Below are 19835 nucleotides of genomic sequence, written 5' to 3'. Positions count from 1 at the left end.
CAGAAGGCAGCCCTTCCAGCTCTGGGCGCTGTTGGGGTCCTCTGGACTGGAGTGGATTTATAGCAAGGATGACTCACCTTTGGAAGGGGTTGGAGAGGAGGTCCTGTGGACTCTGGTCCTGTAGCACCAGTTTGCAAGGCCAGGGCTTGGGGGGGGTGTGTGCGCGCGCGCACACACAAGTGCGTGTGCGTGTGCATGTGCGTGTGCGGGTGTGTGTGTGTGTGTTTCGGTCCTGCCCTCAGTAGGACTGAGGGGCTGAGCTGTCTCCAGGTGAACTCCACGAGTGCTCTGTGTGGGGCAGAATGCCTGCCTCAGGTGGCACTGGGTGACCTGTCCTAACAACAGGGAGCTCCACATATTGGGAAAAATGAGAAAGGGTTTTTTTTTTAGCCCTGGCTGCATTATTTCCTAACTGTAGAGCATCACGCAGCCCAGACCCTCTCTGTCAAATGGGGCAGCTCTTGCCCTCCCTGCCCTTCCATTTCGCTGTGACCTCAAGTGAGAGGGTGTTCATGGTGTGAAGGTGTTTTGCAAGCTGTCAAGGGCTTTGCCAGGGAATAAGGTACAAACCAGAAGCCGAAACCCTCCGTCACAGGCATCTGAACCTCAGCTGGCCGGGGTGGTAGGTGGGTAGTGGCCTTCTCCTGGAACTATCTGTCCAATTCATTTTCAGGGACTCAACAGTTGGAATCTCAGCCTTAGACTTCTCATGTGGAGAAAACAGGAAGCTGCACATCTTCCCCGAGTATCAAGTCAGCTGGAAGACTTGGGGGAAAATCATGATTTTTATATTAAAACAAAATGCTTCTACGATTGTGCACAATGTGCAATGCGAAGGCTTATGAATTTGAATGTTAGAACAGGAGCAAAGAAATGTGCTTGTGGAGGGACGGAAATGGGGGCTGCTTGCCTGGAGACTTCGGCACTGTCTCCTGCCATTAAGGGGCATTGGTGAAGTGTGTGAGAAACACTGGTGGCGAGGAGGGTGCTGTGCTGGGCTCTGCAGGGGGACAAGGACGCCCTGGGGGCCTGAGCTACGTGGGAGCACAGACAAAGGTACCAGAGACAAGAGAGCTCAGGTCTGGCTGGAGGGAGGCAGGTAATCAGGGGAGACTTCCTGGAGGAAGAACAGGAGGAGGAGGAGGTGAGATTTCAGGAGCCCAGACACACATACTGGGAAGTGCAAGTCACTTGGGTGACTGGCAGGAGGATCAAGATGCGGCTGGGACCGCAGGTGAGGAAGTGGGGTGAACACAACAGGTCTCAGTGGTCTTGGAAATCACTTGAGCAGCGAAGTCACTCCATCAAAGGGTTGCTTTAGGGTGGTTAATTTCATGTTGGTGACAATTTCCAGTTGTTTTCCTTTGCCTGGATGGTTGCTCAGATGACAGGTTCCTTCAAAGTGTTTCTACTTCCAGAACTGACAACATTCCCCTTAAAAATACCCTCTTAGCTCAAACTGTAGCAACATTTTAGAACAATCTTTTTTTTTCGGCTACTCAGATGAGGAGCTGTGGCCCAGAGAGGTCAAGTGCCTTGCCTTGTGTTGCCCAGCAAATTATAGCTGATGCTGAACAGCAAGAGTCACAGATCAGGGGGGCAGATAGGTCCCACAGGTCCTCTGGAAAGATGGGTGCCATGTACATCCCAAACTATTACCACAGGACATCATGTTTCTCTTTATGCGTGAACTCCCCCAGGGAAAGCCTTCAGCCCACAGATTCCCAGGGCTGCACAGATAAGAATAGCAATAACCCCTATCCTCACCACTTGTGGAGTGACTTGACCTTTCAGATCCTCTAGACCAGCAAGACCTCATGTTAGATTTCAGGTCTTGCTGAAGAATTATATCCACCCCATACCTGGGCACTGCCTGGTCTTCCCACCCAGAATGAAGCTAGAGGTAGAATCTGCAGCCAGCAGGATCCCCAGCATAGAAGAGCAAGGGCTTCCTAACCAGAGCAATTGTGAAAAGCTCCCAGGGGCTACTCCCAGAGAAGCTGCCAAATCAACAGCAAGTACAGGCTGGAGGAGGTGGGGGCAGAGAGAATGTGATTCAGGCTTCTCTCATTGCTTTCGCAGCCCAATTGCAGCCCAACCCATCAGATTGGATGGAAGTGCTTGATGCTTAGACCAGCACTTCTCAACCCCACACATATGCAGATCCATAGTGTGACTATGCAGATGCAGATTCAAAGGGGTGGGGTGGGGCAGAGTCTGTCTTTCTCACGAGCTCCCAAGTGATGCCAGTGGTCCACAGACCAGTTTGCCCAGTAAGGGTTGGACAACACCATCCCATTTAGACTTTCCTTAAGGGAAGATGCTACCCTCTGGAATGGCCTAACCTACACACCACTGCAGCAGCTACCCTTTGGACCTCTCTTATAAAAAAATCTCCATTCCTCCTACACATATGTATTGAGCACACATTACTACATGCCAGGCCCAATAGCAGTTCCTGTGGATCCAGAGGTGACAGAGACAGTTTGCGCTTTGGGGGATTTTACAGAGGAGTGTGTGTGTGGTGAGGGTGGGCAGGGGCTGAGTCAGGCAAACAGGCAATCAAGTAGGAGTGAGCAAGGTGGTGATGGGGTGCCACAGAGCCCAGAGAAGGCCACTTCTCAGCCTGGGGCTGAGATCAGGTGGGAAAATCAGGAGGGCCAGTGGAGAGTAAGTGGCATTAAACTCGGTCTTACAGGGAGAGGATGCATTGGTTAGATGAGGAAGGTGTGGTGCTGGGAGGAGGGAGGCAAGAAAGCAAGGAAGATAGATCCTTTCAGGTCCTGAGAAATAAACAAGTTCACAGGGTCAGGAAACTACAAGTCAGCCAGTTAGAAAGGATCCTGTGGCACATGGGAGGTGTGGTGAGCAAGTGGCCCCATGATTACCTGCTGTTGGTGTTCATGCTTTGTATAACCCCCTCCCCTTGAATATGGGCAGCACCAATGACTTCCTTCTAGCCAATGCAATATGGCAAAGGCACTGGGATGCCACTCCTGGGATCACATTAGCAGGGCTCTGTCTTACTAGCAGAGTTGCTCCCAAGAGGCTTTGGAGAAATGAGGCCATGTTGGAAATCCCATGTCATAGGTAGCTGGGGGCCAGCTCCAAAAAACAGCTGGAGAGAAGCTGGGGCCTTCAGTCCTACAACCCCAATGAAATGAATTCTGCCAACAACTTGAATTGTTGGAAGCAGATTCTTTCACAGTCGAGCTTTCAGATGAGAACCTAACCTGGATGATACCTTGATTGCAGCCTTGTGAGACCCTAAGCAGAAAACCCAGCTAAGCTGTGACCAGTCTCCTGAACTACAGATACTGTGAGATAATAAATGTGCGGTGGGCTGGACAAGGTGGCTCATACCTGTAATCCTAGCACTCTGGGAGACCGGGGTGGGAGGATCACTCAAGGTCAGGAGTTTGAGACCAGCCTGAGCAAGAGCAAGACCCTGTCTCTACTAAAAATAGAAATAAATTAATTGGCCAACTAAAAATATATAGAAAAAATTAGCCAGGCATGATGGTGCATGCCTGAAGTCTCAGCTACTTGGGAGGCTGAGGCAGGAGGATTGTTTGAACCCAGGAGTTTGAGGTTGCTGTGAGCTAGGCTGATGCCACAACACTCTATCCTGGGCAACAGAGCGAGACTCTGTCTCAAATCAATCAATAAATAAATGTGTGGTGTTTTAAACTGCAAAATTTGTGTTAATTTGTTGTGTGGGATACAAAATGAATACAGGAGGTGACATTGAAAGTTAGACAGGGCACAAAAGGTTGAAGTGAAGAGTTGGGTTTTACTAGCTTTGGGGAGGGGGAAGGCATTGGAGCTGGTGTTACTGGGAGGTAGCATGATCAGACTAATGGAAGTGGAGAATGGATTGGAGGGGGAAGGGTAGGGGAGGGAGGGAGGCAGAGATTAGCCAGGAGCCCGTGGATGTGTCCAGGAGGGGAGTGATGCTGCCCTGGCCAATAGTAGGGTGGGGGCAAGATCACACACAAGATACAGGAGGTGAGATTGATAGGGCTGGAGACTAACTGGGGGTGTGATCTGGAGGGCCCAGCTAGCCTCCCCTTGGCATAGCTGAGTTCCCTCTTGCTATATGGATGGAAGTGACCCTGGGGCTTCAGGCTGGCTCTCCAGGTCTCCAGCCCCATCTCATCAGCAGGTCCTTGTTGGGCAGAACTGGATCCCTGATGCTAAGCCTTGCCCTATAAAGGGAGGGGCCTAGGACTAAACACCTGCTACCTCTCAGCCTGCCCTGATGGGGCAGGCCACAGGCATGCAATAAGATTTGGAGGGAGCAACATAAAACATCCTGTCCCAAATCTCTTCTTCGATGGTCTGCCATGGCTGACCACCTTTAGCCCGTACACGCCACTTCCTGGTAGCTGTATATACCATGTGACTAAGGCCTGACTGATGGGAAAGGAAGGGACGTGATTTACACATCCCTTGGGTTGTGCCATTTCATGGGAAGGGGTGGTCCTCTTCTTTCCCTTCTTACCCTTCCTGCTGGCGGGGCTGGCTGTGTGGGGGAGCCTTCTCTGATCATGAGGATGAGGGCAGTGCCTAGGAATGGCAGGGAGACAGAAGGAGCCTCGGTTTTAGTGACTTTGCAGAGCAGAGCTTCATACAGCTGGGACTTTTATATGAGCAAAAACACACCTCGAATGAAATAATTTTAATTTAACCCCTATTATTCTGTATCTCGGTTATATGCATCTTCACCTGTATCCTGACCAAAACAAGGATAATAAATTATTGTTAAAGATGAATATCTCAGTATAAGCTATATCTTTTCTCACTTACTTAACAGTTATTTTTTTATTGGTTCCACTAAGCCATGCAATGAATCAGGTGCAGGAGATAGAATTCAGGATAGACACAGTCCTTACCCATGAAACTTACAGTCTTGGGGTGAGGAAGATATAGGATAATCAAGTGTGATCATGTATGTGTTTAAGAAAGATCTGACTCACAATGGACATGTAGTATGAGTAAGAAAAAAAACTTTGTTTTTTAAGCCACTGAGATTTGTTTGTTATTGCAGCATAATTTAACCTGCCCTGACTAATACAGAGGCCTTTACAGAAATTCATGCAAAAGATGATGGCCAGCATCAAGGAAGCCAAAGAGAAGATGGAATGAAGTGGAGAAATAGGAGACAATTTAGGAGATGGAATCACCAGGACTTGGGAATAGATCATATGGCAATGAGGAGGAGAGAGAGGTTGACAATACTTAGCTTGCTGGGAGGGTGGTGCCACTTATGGAGGTAGGTACCGCTGGCACATGACAAAGTGAGAGACACAGAATCATCAAACATTGATGGGGTCAGGGGTGGAATGTTATGAAGAGGTTGGCCACTAGTCACCTGGGGTGGGGCAGGTAAGGGCTTCACATCGAGAGGTTTGCTAGAAGGGCTGGTATCTTCAGGAGTTACCTGCTCCAGGCTTCACACTCTGTGTCACATCGTTGACCCTGCTGCCAGAGTGGCTGTGACAAATCTCAGGTCTGGCCACCCTACTCCTCTGCTCAAAGCCCTTTAGGGGCTCCCCATGCCTCTCAGGACATGTCCAAGCTCCCTGCTGAGACGTGCAAGGTTCTGTGGACCTGCCCATCTCTCCAGAACTCCCTCACTTCTTTGCTGGAGTAGCCTCTAACTAACTTATCCTCTGAGACGTAACACCTGCACACATCTTCCCTGATCCTCTGCCCAGCCCCTCCATCAGGTGAGACCCCTCTGGGGAGTCCCTCACCACACCCTCTGTAAGGACCTGCTTACTTGCCCCTTTCCCCCCACTACGGGGGAAAAGACTGCGGCTTTTGCATTGGTGAACTCGGAGCATGGCCTGGTGCTTGCTCCAGCACCGAGTGAAAACGTGAACCTTGAGTGCATGAGGCTGCAGACACCTGGAAGTGACTGCAGGAGGGCCACCCATCACACGTTTGCTGACAGCGTGTGAGGTGCCAGGAATGCGCCAGGATGCTGATGAGATGGAAAGCAAGAACCGTCTCCCCGGGGAGCGGCTTCCCTCCCTGTGGCCTCTCCCTACTCTGCTCCAAGCCTCGTGTCCTTGTCCTTGTCTCCCTACCCTCCAAGCCCCTCCTGTTCTTGGTCACTGCTAAGACTTCTCTAAACTTACTTATAAGGTGCATGGGGAGCTGCAGGGTGGCTGAGACCCAATCTCAGGAGTGCCAGGGACCCTGGACTGGGACCTGGTGCCCAGGTTTTCCCCTCTCTCTTCTGTCCCTAAGTCCCTCGGGCTTTTTGATGGGGCACCCTGGAACTAGACTTGTTTGTTCTGCTCCTGGAGGCAAAGCAGTGGCCCTGCCTGGTGAGGCCAGAGAAGCCTGGGCTGCAGTAACAGTAGATGAAAACGGGCAGGAGAGGAGCATGGGGCACCTGCAGAGGAAAGGCAATGGCTCTCTTCTTTCTTTCTTCTGGACCCAGCTGAGCTGTAGAAGACTATTTTGTCAAGATTCATCACCAGCTGGATAAGAGAAAAGAGCTGAGTTGAGGCGTGGAGAGGGGCGGGGGTAAGGGGCACAGAGGGGACCACATGCTGTGTCATCTGGTCCCCACGCCTCTCCCTTCTCTCCCTAGCCTGTGGCCATCTCCACTGGAGCCCCTGTGTAGCGAGCTGTCCCCAGAAGGGCCTTCCCTGCCCTGGGCTCCTAATGTTGACTTTCTTGTCCCCTCTCCAGGGGCATCTAGAAGCTGCTGGCTGAGAGCTGGGCCTTCCTGAGCTGGGCAGGGCACAAAACTGACTGGGGCAAGTCCTGGGCCTCCTTATGACCACCACCCTTTACTCTTATCTCTGTTATAGTTTCCCAGGCTGTCAGCTGTCAGTAAGAGGATTGATGGCAATTCAATCAATAATCAACCAAAAATCATACTCCATGCTTATCTGTTAATTAACTCATTAAACATTTTTTAAGTGCTTGCTCTATTCTGGCACCCTAAAAATACTTGGATAGAGTGATGAGCAAAGCAGAGGCAGGGCCTGCTCTCACGGAGGGAGCTGACAGGGGAACGTAGAAATAGATGCATAGCAAATATTAATACTCACGCAAATAAATACACAGTGACAAGTTGAGACAAACCCCATGAAGGAAAACTCAAAGGAGCCTCAAGAGAGGATGCAAGCTGGTCAGTTTCAGCTTGCAGGGATGAGTGGCAGAGCTCGTCGAGGACGTTTGTGCTGAGACTTAGAGGAAGAGGAGGGGTTGGGCAGGGAGGGAGGGGCTGTGGGAGACAGGGCATATTGGGTGTGAAGCCCCAAGGGAAGGAAGCTCAGGGTGGTGTGAGGAACCCCGAGAGACAGGCGTGGCTGGAGGTGAGACCAACTGGAGCAGTGCAGGGGTGAGTGAGGCATGAGAGTGTCCAAGTCTGGACATAGGTCCAAGTCCACCTGTGATCTTCATTGGGGCCAGGTCTACACCCAGGCCGGCCAACCAAAACACACACCAAGGGTGCAACAGAGACACGGGCCCTGGCATGGAGGCCCAGACCCACACTGGCACCAGGTACCCAGGGTGCGAGGTTCCTGTGCCTGTTCCTCTGTCCTCTGGAGCTGTGCCTGGAGCTCCCTGTCCTTCTCTGAGGGAGCTGGGAATTGGGGGCTCTGAGGGTGAGGACCTGAAGGCCACTGTTATGCACAGTTATGACACCTGATGAGGGTGCATGGGAAGGCCCAGGGAAGGGGGGTGGTGATGGGACTGGGCTTGTTGGTGTGTGTGCACCACCCTGCACACCCTGTCTACCACACCACCCATAACGAGAGGGAAGGCAGCTCTTCACACCCTGCTCAGACGTGTCTGCCTCCAGTGGCACCGACATACCTCCAGTACTCCCCTGCCCTCTCCAGGGTGGCGATGGTGCCAGAATACAGAGATGAACGAATGCAGCATTCACATTTCTTTAGAGTTTCTGTGTTCCAAGCATCATGCCAAGTGTGTGTGGTTGATTATTACCGTCGGGGCCCCCAGTGAGGCACACCTCCCATTACCCAGGCCCATGTGTGATCGCCTCCCACACGTGCTCCGGGCTTAGCCGCATCCCTTGCTTTGGCTAACGCATCATCAACAAATGTGATGTGAGCAGAGGATCGGTAGGCACTTGTGCACTGAGGCACTCGTGCCCTCTCGGAACCCAGGAGGCATGTAGTAAAGGATTCTGACCGAGGCGGTCCTGCCGACAGCTTGCCAAATGCCAGGCATGTGAGTGAGGCCTGCCCAGGCCCAAGAGAGTGTCAGACGACTAAAGCTTCATGAGCTTCCAGGCAAGACCAACAGAAGAACCACCCGGCTGAGACCAGCCTAAGTTGCAGAATTGGAGCAAACATGATTGTTGTTTTAAACAACAAAGTTTTCTGGTGGCTTGTTACACAACAGTAGTAACTGACACAGTGTCCGTTAAACATCCATGATCTCGTCTAGTGGGCACCACAGTCCAGGGAAGAAAGCATTTTTCTGTCTTTTATATGGATCCCAATACTGAGGAAATATAATAACTAACCATGGTCATGCAGTGTGTCTGCATGTCTGACAGACCCAACTCAGCTGGGTCTGTCTCCATGGTGTCCACACCAACTCTGTCACCCTGAAAGTAAGGTGACAGAGTCAGCACTAACGTTCAGGAGACAAGGGAAACTGGCCTGCCTTTATCTTTCATTGCTATGTAAACCCCAAAGTCAGCTAAGCCTGTCCAGCTCCACCCTCACCCCGGGGCCATGCCTTGAAGCCCGGTTTGAGATTTGGGGGAATTCTTGTTCTCTGTGCTCTCTGCCCTGTCTCTGTGACCCTTCAGTTATCTTCACCCTTGTTTTCATCTATCACAAAGCACAGCTCCTTCTTGATTCTGTCCCCAAAGCAGCCACAAGCACAGAGCGGTTGTTTGCAAGGGAGCGTTTACTAACGAGCCGTGGGCTGTGGAGAGGCTAAACACTGCTCCCAGCACTGCAGCCTCGTGTAACAAGCGTCCCACCTCTGACCAGCAGTTTCTCACGGCCGCGCAGCCCCACTGGGTGTCCCGAGTGTGTCATCTGCCCTCCCATTCCCTTTCCCCAGCCCTGCTCCTGCTGGCACCAAAGTCCTCTCTCCCCTGTCGTTCCCTCCTGACTCCAAACACAGCTCCAGGCCAGCCGACACCCAGGGGCCTCTTGTTTAACCAGAGGATTCCCTCCTGGGAAGACAGCTGTGGTTTTAAGTAGCAAAATCTCTCCCCACCCCATCACACGCTCAGTGAAGGGACTTCAGAGAACGTACGTGTCCCCAGATCTGTCATTTTATGACTGAAGCTCAGAGCTCTGAGCCCAGAGAGATGGGGGGACCCACTCTGTCTTCCAGCTGTGGTCGGAGCTGGGACTGGAAGGTAGGGTCCTCTCCGCCGTGCAGGCAGAGCCGTGCGGATGTGACGCGGTGTGTGGGGCACGGGACTGAGTGACCCGGGGCTCTGTGTCACCCTGCTGGGCGTGGGCCCCCAAGGCGAGCCCTGCAAACTTGCTGACCTGCCCGTTCTCCTCCCCAGCCCCACCCCCAGCGCCTCGGTCCCCACGGCCGTGCACACATGCCCAGCCCATAAATATCTTATTTTGTGTTCCTGCCAGCCCCCACTAATAGGGCTAATGCTTCCTGAGGAGCAGCCCAAAGCTGCATTAGTCGCAGATGTTTGATTGATTTAAAACAAAGAGCCTGACCACCAGCCTCTCTCTATGGTTTCTCTTCCTGCCACTTTGCTTGCAGGGTTATCTCTGAAATGCAATTAAGGGGCTTAAAAGTACATTTTCAGGAAGATGTAGAATTGATGAGGGGAGCTGGGCCCTGTGGGTGCCTCCAGATTATTTCAGTTCCAGGGAAGGGAGCTGGACCCTGCCCAGAGCTACATCCATACCCACCAAAGTTTTGGGTCCCCAAAGCAAAATTGCTCCTAAGGAGCCCCGACAGGGTGGGTGGAGGGGCTGCCTTCCCGGGGAGACCCAGCGCCCTTCGCCTTGGTGAAGCCTCGGCAGGAAGCTGGGGCTGCAGGCTGGCAGGCTGCCTGCCACGGGGCTGCCCGCGTGCTAGGCCCGGGGGAGGCGGGCCCGAGGCTGCTGCGCCCGGCTCCTGCTCACTAGGGGTCCAAGCGTCATGCCTCTGGCGGGTTCCATCTTGGACTGAGCTTTCTCCCCCGAAGCCCAGCTGGTGGCACCGGATAGCACGTGCTTTCCTGAGCGCGCTGCTGGGGCGCCCAGCACCGTATCTCAGGCTCCCGCGGCCGGATTCCCGCTCAGCTACAGACGGTCAGCTCTGGGGGTCCCTCCAAGCCGGTGGAGTGAGCCCGCCGGTGGCGGCAGCGGGTGAGGACCACAGGGCCGGTGCTGCCGGCGTTTGCGAGCCCCTGCTGCGTCCCGGCGACCGTGTGGGGCTGCGGAGGAGAAAGGGCGCACTAGCGGTGTCACGGCCCAGTGGGAGAGAGGGCAGCCCACATCGCAGCCCAGGGCAGCAGGGCAGACGCACTCGGGGCAGGGGTGGGGCAGGGGGCTCCGGCGGGGGCCAAGGGCTGCTGGCATGTTACAGCTGCTCCAACGCACAGGGAACGTGCTGGGAAGGAGAAAATTATATCTGCCAGAATTCCTTTGAAGCAGAGCTTCGCACAGTTGGGAGGAGATGGCGGGCATGTGGTCTGGAGAAAACCCCGGCCGAGCAGCAACAACAGAGCATCGCCCACGGCGTCTGCTTGGCCCGGGACCTGCTGGGTTGGGAGCCGGTGCCCATGCGCTGGGGCGGCCAGGACAGGCCGCCGGCCGCCGGCACCCCCAGCCCCCTCCACGCCGCCTGTTAGCATTTAGCAGTTTGAAAATGTCAGAGTGTCAGGCTTTCAGCGGCCACAATCTTACTCCAATCCCGTTCTGGCAGCCAGACCTGGAGGCAAAATTGCCTTCTGCTGAGGTCACTGGGAAAAGTTTCATCCCGGACACACTGTTCCACCTGGGCCTGGAAAAATGGGCCAGGTCTTGACCGTTGGAAGTGGAGAGAAAGTCTTTCTGATGAAGACATGAAGGAAAAAGTGAGAATTTATGGAGTGGGTATGGATAACAGTGGACACCTGGTCTTCTGAAGCAGCATGGTAAGTCAGAGTAGGTTAGAAACCCATGATGATGGATTTCAATGTCTTGCGAACAAGTTTAGGATCTACTTGCCAGGCAATGGTGAGCCATAGAAGGCTCTAGAGCTTGGGGAGAGAGAGTCAGATATAGGCTTCTGGAAGGTTACCTTGGTTAGGAACAGGGACAGAATATAGATGCTTTCACAATGGTTAGCAGCTTCTTTGGATTCCTGGGGAGGGGGATGATCTCAGTCTCTATAGAACATACAGCTTTGATGTCATTGGGACAATTCCCTCGCCCACCAGGGGAGCCTGGTGGTCACCTGCCTCAAATATATCCTCCACCTTTTCGTGCCTCTACCCCTCTGGAATCTTCCAGACGATTACCGCCTTCCCTGGTAGTCAGCCTTGCTGCTTCTTGAGGAGCTCGTGGCATTCAGCCACCCTCTCTGCTGCCATCTGCTGATCTTCCAGACCCTTCCTTCATTCACCTCAGACTTTGGCGACCTGGATTCCACTTTTCCTCTTTCCTGAAGCTCTATCTTTGTCCTGGGAGATGTCCATATCCCCATGGATGACCTTGCAGCTCCAGGCCCTCCGTATCTGCACCTCCCCATCAACAGTGGTCTCCTCGCCCCTCCTGGCCACACCCTGGACCTCGCCCTCACCGGAGCCTCACTACTTCCGGGGTCACCAAATCAAACCCCCTCTGTATCTTAATCTTGGGCTCAGCAAACTGAGGCCCTGGGCTGACTGCTGTAAGTGGAGTTTTACTGGACACAGTCCTGCCCATGCAGGTGCTCTCTGGGAGCCTGCTCTTTCTGGCATTGGCCCCATGCGGCCCCTTCTGGGGGAGCCCACCTACTCACTCAGTCTCTCTTCCGCCACCCAAGAGCAGCCGGGGCTGCTGTAGAAATGTATACAATGGGCAGATCGATTCCATTGTTTCCTCTTGGAGTCCATGCCATTGCTCGCTCCTACTTCTCTGGCGATGACTTTTCTGACAGTTTGGGGTCTTTTTGGGTGGGGCACATTGGCCTGCAAAGGAGACAAGGGCTCTCAAGGCCAGCACCCATGCAGGACCAGCAGCTCAGAGTGCCACCACAAAGTGGCTTGGGTCTTTCCAACTGCCTATTTGATATTTCCTCTTGCAAATCTCAAAGGCATTTCAGAGTCCAAACTCGACATGTGATTCTCCCACCCAAACCATAGCTGGACTGTCCCCCATCTTAGTGAACTGCAGTTTACCTGTCAGTTCCAGAGGTCAGAGACATCCTTGAAACTTCTCCTCCCTCCCCTAAACCCTGGTGCTGTCCAGTCCACCTGAGACCGGATGACTTCATCTCCTCCATCGCTCTCATGTTGGCTCTCTGTCCCCACTGCCCGCACACGAGTCGGGCTGCCATCCTCCTGCTCTGCATGCTCACCACCACCCCCAGACTGGAGAGCTGGGGTCCTGTCTGGTCCCTGCAGGCCTCATCACCATGGTTTTCACGTTGCGACCAGGGGCATCTGTTCATAATGCAAACCAAATAATGTTCACCTCTGCTTACAACCAGTGTCATCTTCCCACTGCTCTTCTTAACACGGACTTCGAGACCTTGCTGGGCTTGGCAGTCTCCTGTCAGCTTGCTCACATGCGGCCCTTCCCCCTTCCCCTAAGTGGTCTGCATTCAGCACCCACTTCTGCCCGAACTGAGCCGGGGCCTCTGCCTGGAATGCTCTTTCTTCTTCCCTTCCCTTGTTAGTTCTTACTTCACTTTCTGACTGTAACTCAGTCATCGCTTCCTGAGGGTCTCATGCCTGAGATGATCTCTCATGACATCATAGTGGCAATTTTATATCTGATTCCTGCTTGTCCCTGCAGTAGACTGGGAACAGGGGGCATGTCCAGTCTGGATCTCCATTGGACCCTCAGTGTCCAGCTCAGTATTTGGCTACTGTAGGCACTAAATCAACACCCACTGACCGAGTGAGGCCAGGCGAGCGTAATCTAGTCCAATGACACTGGGACTGAGTCAGCTTGTTGAGCAGGAAGGCAGTGGCTCCTAATGAAAGGATCAGGGCAGATGTCAGAGTCTCCTTGAGACTCTGAAGTAGACGTTGCCAATTGCTTTCTCTTTATCTCCAAGATTCCTGAATTTTTATTCCTTTCCGTCATGGGAAGATGAACTCTATGAATTTTAAAGCCATTTGATTAACAGTAAAGGGTCCTTATAAGATGAAGGTTTTGACATCACACTCTTCTGGGTTTGAAGTCTAGCTTTATCATTTACCAGGCCCCTTCGAGTCTCGGTTTTCTACTGTGTTATTTAGGGATCACAGCGCCTGCTCCTTGGGGCTGCCATGAGGGAAGTGCCAGTGGCTGGGGGTCCCTGATGGTTGTTATATGGGCTGCCCTTCCCATCCCAGCTCAGTTAGCAGTAGGAAACGCACTGATTTCAATGCCTTTTTGCTAGATTTTCCTTCTCTTCATTGTTCCTTACACAAACTTGTTAAAGACCTGGAAAGCTATTTATTTCATATGCCCCTTCTTGTCTTCCTGGGTCTGTCTTTGGTCTGCCCGCCTTTCTGCAGGAATCCCAGAGAAGGTTGAAAAGATGAGGTTGTTTTATTGTCAGAGGTTTTTGCTAACCATAAAACCGGGTTTTAGTAGAGTGATTCATGGGCATGCATTCACTGCTGAAGTTGTAGATCTGTTTTTAGAAATTATTAGCAGGCATTAAACAAAAACAGTCTTTATTAATAATTCACCAGAAAAAAGATACGGTGCAATATCCTGCAATAGTAATCTTTAATGCCGGAATAAGTATTCCATTTGTTTGGTTTTTTTTTTTTTCCTTCCTTCAGCATAACAAAGACCCAAATCCTCTGTAAAGTGGAAGAAAGGCAGATCTGAGAGGGCATATTTACAGCTGAGCAGGTGCTGGTTCTGCCTCTAGAATCTCCAGAAACGCAGGGCAAATTCTTGGTTCCAACATTTAGAAATAAAGTGGAGCCATGTGAAGCAAAAATAGGGCATCGGGTTGATGCTGATAAAATGTGAGCCTCTGCTCTGCTTCGCCTTCAAGGCCTCGTGAACTCACAGCTGTCTCAGTCCCCACTGGCAGCCCACCCCACGGCCCCTCGGCCCGCCCTGCAGGGCCCTGCGGACAGGCCCTGCTGTCTGGCTCTTCAGCCCGAAGGCTTTCTCCAGCAGCGGAGTGTGCGTGTCTCGGAAGTACCAGTGGTTAATGCCCCCTCTTGGTGGCAGCTCTCCACCGACAGGGGAGGGAGCAGGTGGGTTTGTCCCCCAGCTTCCCGGCACCTCTGTGGGAGGTACTGAGGGGGGCTCTGCACACTCTCCCCAAAGTCTCCACATGCCCTGGAAGCAATTTGCTCATTAACGCATCCTTTTTGGGCTTTCCTCACTTCTTTACCCACAGATAAACCATCTGCACCCAAGTCCTTATCTCATCATGGTTTGCTGGGACAAGGGAAGGGGACCAGGAAGGGAGAAAGCCAGCAACTATGCTGAGGGGCAGGCTCCATCCTGCTGGGGATGCTGGGCCACACCGAGGGGAACCTGCCTCAGTCGTCCCCCTGGAGGAGGATGAGGCTGGAGCCTCTACCTATCAACTCCTGTCCCTGACTGTCTGAGGACTGCCCCAGGGCGGCAAGACTCCCCCCAACTCCCACTGACATGCTCTGACCACACTCCCCACGCCAGAGGTGGGAAGGGATCAGATTCAAATCATGAATAAATATGCGACAAGTTGCCAGCCTCGTGATTATCAGGGAAAAGCCAATGAGCTCTTTTTTCCCTTTCACCTGACTGGTAATTCTGGTGGGGACTTGAAGTCAAGGACATTTCCCTACTTCCCTGGTTAAAGGGGAATTGTGACAGTCATTTGGAAAGCATTCTGGAAATATTTATTAAAATTTACAATGCATATACCCTTTGACCCACAATATCTTTCTGGGCACTCTAACCCATAAAATAAAAGCACTGGTTTGTATAAGGACATTTATATATTTCAAAACTTATGTGCAACAAAAAAGTTGGAAATAAATCAATGCCCATCAATAGGGAAATGGTGTTCCCTAATGTAATTTGAACGAAACGGCGACATCATGGAATAGTGCACTGTCATTACCGAGAATGACGGATGTTTACTTGAGAGATTTCCATGTTGTGTTGTTATGTAATAAAGCAGAATGCGAAAAAGTATACATGTAAAAAAGTTTTTGTAAAACCAGTCATGATCCCTAAATTCTCACATAGAGCCACTATTTTACAAGCTGAATAGAAAGAGATGGAATTTGTGGGTCATCACTTCTGGCCTTCACGGTGACAGATGATGCCAGACTGACATCCCTGACTCCTGCACACCTTCCCTTAGGGCGACTGGCTCTTCTGCCTACCTTTCCTGCAAGTTGGTAATTGGTATCTTTGGTCCATTTGTCTGTTAAGATATTTGGCTGTTGTTTTCAATTCATATTTTTGGGGGGAACAGAACCCCAGATGATGCAGGGAGAGGCCCTGCAAGCGCACTGGTCCATTGCCCCCACCAAATAGCCATCAGCCCTTGATGCCGGAGGTGCTGCTATTTTTGAAGCTGATACTGCCCAGGTGCCTCTGCATAACGCTCAGGTCCCTTTGCAGCCTGGGCTTGGCTCACTTTTCCAGCTCTTTCTCCCCTCAGTTCTTTCCACATTTATTAGATGCAGTGACGCAGAGTTTGGGTATCCATGCTTCTACCCCTGCCATTTCCTGCACCCTTTCCCATTTCCACCTGTCCAAATAAGACTTTACCTGTGACAGGAATCACGTCCTGCCTTTTCTGAGATCACGTGACTTCTCACCCCTGCCAGACTGCCATGCATTTGGGGAGAGAGAGAAAAACAAACATATGTCTTCTTCGAAAGTTGTTTGCAAGGGACATTATACAGAGTGGGAATTTGCAAGGTATTTGATATATGGCCCCTATTCTCCGGAACAGGGTGGCTTCAGAAGCCCCTCTTGCCTCGAACTGAAGGAGGACAGTCAATGACATCATCGTCCAGGAGCTGGGAGGTGGCTGAGCTTAGCAGCGGGCCAGCAGGAAGCCCCTAGCCTAGCCTGAGAACTGCAAGACAGTGGTGACTGGGCCAGGGCGAGAAGGGTGTGGGAAGGGAAGGAGGCTGGACTTGAGGGTTGAGCTGGAGCTGGCTGTGCACCCTGGATTTCACCAGGGAATGAGATTTAGTCCAGTTCATCCCCTAATGTGCTGGGAGCTTGGGCCCAAGGTGGAGCAGTGCTCACCTACAGCTTCGAGCTTGGCCAACATGATTAAAAGCACTTGAGTCGACTCAAGCTGTCACCAAATGTTTTCTTAAGGAGCAAATTCTTTTCAATAGAAGAGAGTATAAAGTTCAACTGTTGAGACTTTCTCCCCTTTTCAAAAAGTGCATGATCAACAGAAGTCTTCTCTCCTGGGAGTCACAGCAGAAGGCTTTTGTCCTCCGACTGAGGCTGTGGTGGGAATCCTGCTTCTACCGAGCACTGTGTCAAGCACTCACGTTTTGTTTACACCTTACCACAATCCAGTGAAGTTGGTATCATCCCAGTTCTTGGATGGGAGATTGAAATTCACTCAGCATTGGACTATTTGTGATCTTCAGACTCAGGGAATCTGATAGAGGAGTGAGAGGTGGCATGCTCATGCTGCTCGTTCTAGAAGCTTCTGGAGTTACTCTGGAATAATCAAAATTCTCTTTATTGGCCCCTTTTCAAAGAGCAATGTTACAGAAATTGTGTCGACTCTCATTACCATCTGCCATTATGCATTTAATTTTTTCAAAAACCCACTTAATTCTCTGTTAGGATACTGGAAATTTGCAGAAAATATGAATTAATTTAATTTTGCTGAAGAATTACACTGTTAAGGTAGATCAAATGTCCATATGAGATGATGGGCACTTTTGCGTGAACTTGACTATCAGCTTCCTAACAATACTCAATTTTGTTGCATGCACAGCAATGTATATATCTAATTCCCTGATTGGACATTTAGGTCACCACCATTTGTTTTATTATTATAAATAACTCGATAGTGAGCATCTTTGTGTATATGGCCTTTTAAAGTACATATTTCAGAAGATTTCCCTAGGAGAAATTCCAAGAGGTGGATTTAATGGGTCAAAGTATCGTAGTTGATGATATGGTCTGTATATTTAGCCCTTCCGAATTTCATGTTGAAATTTGATCTCCAGTGTTGGAGGTGGGGCCTGGTGAGAGGTGTCAATCCCTCATGAATTGCTTGTGCCCTCCCCATGGTAATGGGTGCCTTTGGATCTCGTTCTTGCTCTACTAGTTCACATGAGAGCTGGTTGTTTAAAGGAGCCTGGCACCTTCTCCCCTGCCTCTTGCTCCTTGTCTCACCATGTGACCTGCCTGCTGCCTTCACCTTCCACCTTCATCAGAAGCTCCCTGAGGCCCTCACTAGAAACAGATGCTGGCACCATGCTTCTTATACGGCCTGCAGAACCATGAGCCAAATATACCTCTTTTCTTTAAAAATTACCCAGCCTTGGGTATTTCCTTTATAGCAATGCAAAACAGACTAATACAGCTGATATTTAAAAACTGCTTTACAAAAAGGATTCACTATGTATGTGGCCACCCCATGTGCCTCCCATGTGATTTTCTGGAAGAAATCCTCTATAATCAGTCAAGCATATTTGCAAAGGGGTATCTTGCTGCTATAGTGAGGAGGGACACAGAAAAGAGAGCTCTAGAAGAACTTCCCCCTGCTAGCTAGCTTGGGACTCCCAGGAAACAAAAGCATGTCCCTGTCCTCCTGGGGTCAGGCTAGGAGCTGGTTGGCCAGTTCCCATTGCTAAATTCTGCCCCCTCCCAGCTGGTTGGTGATGGAGAGAGAAAAGCAGACCCTGTTCTTCTGGAGCTGGCCTGGTGCTATCAGCCAGACTTTGGTGTTGCTTTGTGCCGTGGCCCGTTTGCAGGATGGGGGATGAACACAGAACACAAAGAGACACAAAAAGAAAGACACACACACACACACACAAAGACGGTACAAGACTGCAGTGCAGAACACACCAGTCGTTTTATTTTTATACCCTAAAAAATCAAAGTTACTTCCTTATACGTGACCATCCAGGCATTGCAGCAATGACCATAAATTTCAGAACATGTAGACTAAGGACACAGATGTCCCCTGACTCATGGTTTCCAGGTAGTTGCTCAAAGCATAGGTCACAGGCTGATTTAAGCAAAGGTTAAGCAAGGCAGCCACAGGGGGCACTTTCTGTCCCCAGTTCCTCCTGGGTGGCCCCCCATGGCTGTGCCTGTCTTAGGTTGTTCCTCCTTCAGGAATCTTACCCATCATTGACTATCCAGCCATCTTACAGTGCCAAGCAACAATAATAGGAACAATGTGCTTATCGTGTGGCCTCCAGGCCCCTATTAACGTGGGGCTGGGCAGTTGTTGCCTATTTGCAGAAACTCAGACCCTTTGTTATGCCTCTAAGCAGCAACTTTGTTTGTTACATGGACCTTGTTTGTTACACATTACTCTTAAACGTTTTGGGCAGGGCACGTATGCCATTTACTAAATTTAACTCTAAACCAGATAAGTATTTTGTTAGTACCCAACACTCTGAGCTGGCCTGCAACTCACAGCTAGGACTTGATACTCTTCTTTGAATATAAACATTTGCATAGACCATCAACTGCACGTAAGACCACTCTGGGACTATGATGGATCAAAATAAAAACAAGACCACTTTCTAATGATGTCTGAACACAGACAAAACATAAGCATTGTCCAAGCCTGAAAAATGTCCAAACATTCCCCTATCCTGGCTGACGTGAGTGATGGCTATATCTTTTCCAGTTGTATCTTGAGCCTTGCTGAGTCTGCCATTCCTATAGATGTGGCTTAAGACACCCAGTCACAGACTTGCCCCTACTTCCTGACAATGTGCAGTCTCCTTAAGCCCTTTTCCACGTCTTCTAACACCCTCTTACTGAGATGCTCTGTGGTTTCCCATGTCATGAGTATTAAGTCCAGCCCGTTCAACTGCAGGTGACCCCAGAGGCCCTTTGGCTGCAGGAGGCCGACAAGCCTTCACCCTGCCCTAAGCCCCCAATGTGCCTCCCCGCAGGGAATCTGCCCCAGGGCTAAACTTGTTTTTCATCCTTACAGGTGTCAAACTCAATTTGAAAGGAAAAATTCACTTTCTTTTCTATATCAAATTTAACTTCTGATTCTAAGCCTACATTCCACTGGACTGGGGGAATACTTCTAGTATATCCTGGAATTCTCCCCATTCCGCTTGGCCGTGGTTGTGTCATTATCCTGGTGTTTCCCGGAGTGAGGGAATCGGGCCCTTGGCCATTACTGCACACAGGTTTCCCGAACTCCTTGGCCCTGTTCTGGAGGACCCTGGCGGTGTGGAGCTCTCTGCTGCTGCTTCTGAAACTTGCTTGAGTTTACGAACCTTTGGGGAGGCTGCTTAAGGTTTCCTCTATGGCAATGCTATGTAGTTATGACTTTCTGGGGCCTTAGGACCTCCTGGGGGGAGGTATGAGGGTGGGAGGGAAGGGTCTTAATTATCCCTGTCATTCCCCAAAATGTGCTACTTCCCCTGTGGATTCCCTAGACTAGTTTTCTGTTGCTGTGTAAGACTATTACCATGAATTTAGTGACTTGAAACAACACACATTTATTATCTCACAGTGGGTCAGCTAACCTGGGTCCTCTGG

The sequence above is a fragment of the Microcebus murinus genome, chromosome 1, assembly GCF_040939455.1.
Source record: "Microcebus murinus isolate Inina chromosome 1, M.murinus_Inina_mat1.0, whole genome shotgun sequence".
In the NCBI taxonomy this organism is placed as follows: Eukaryota; Metazoa; Chordata; class Mammalia; order Primates; family Cheirogaleidae; genus Microcebus; species Microcebus murinus.
Note: the sequence above shows the minus strand (reverse complement) of the source record.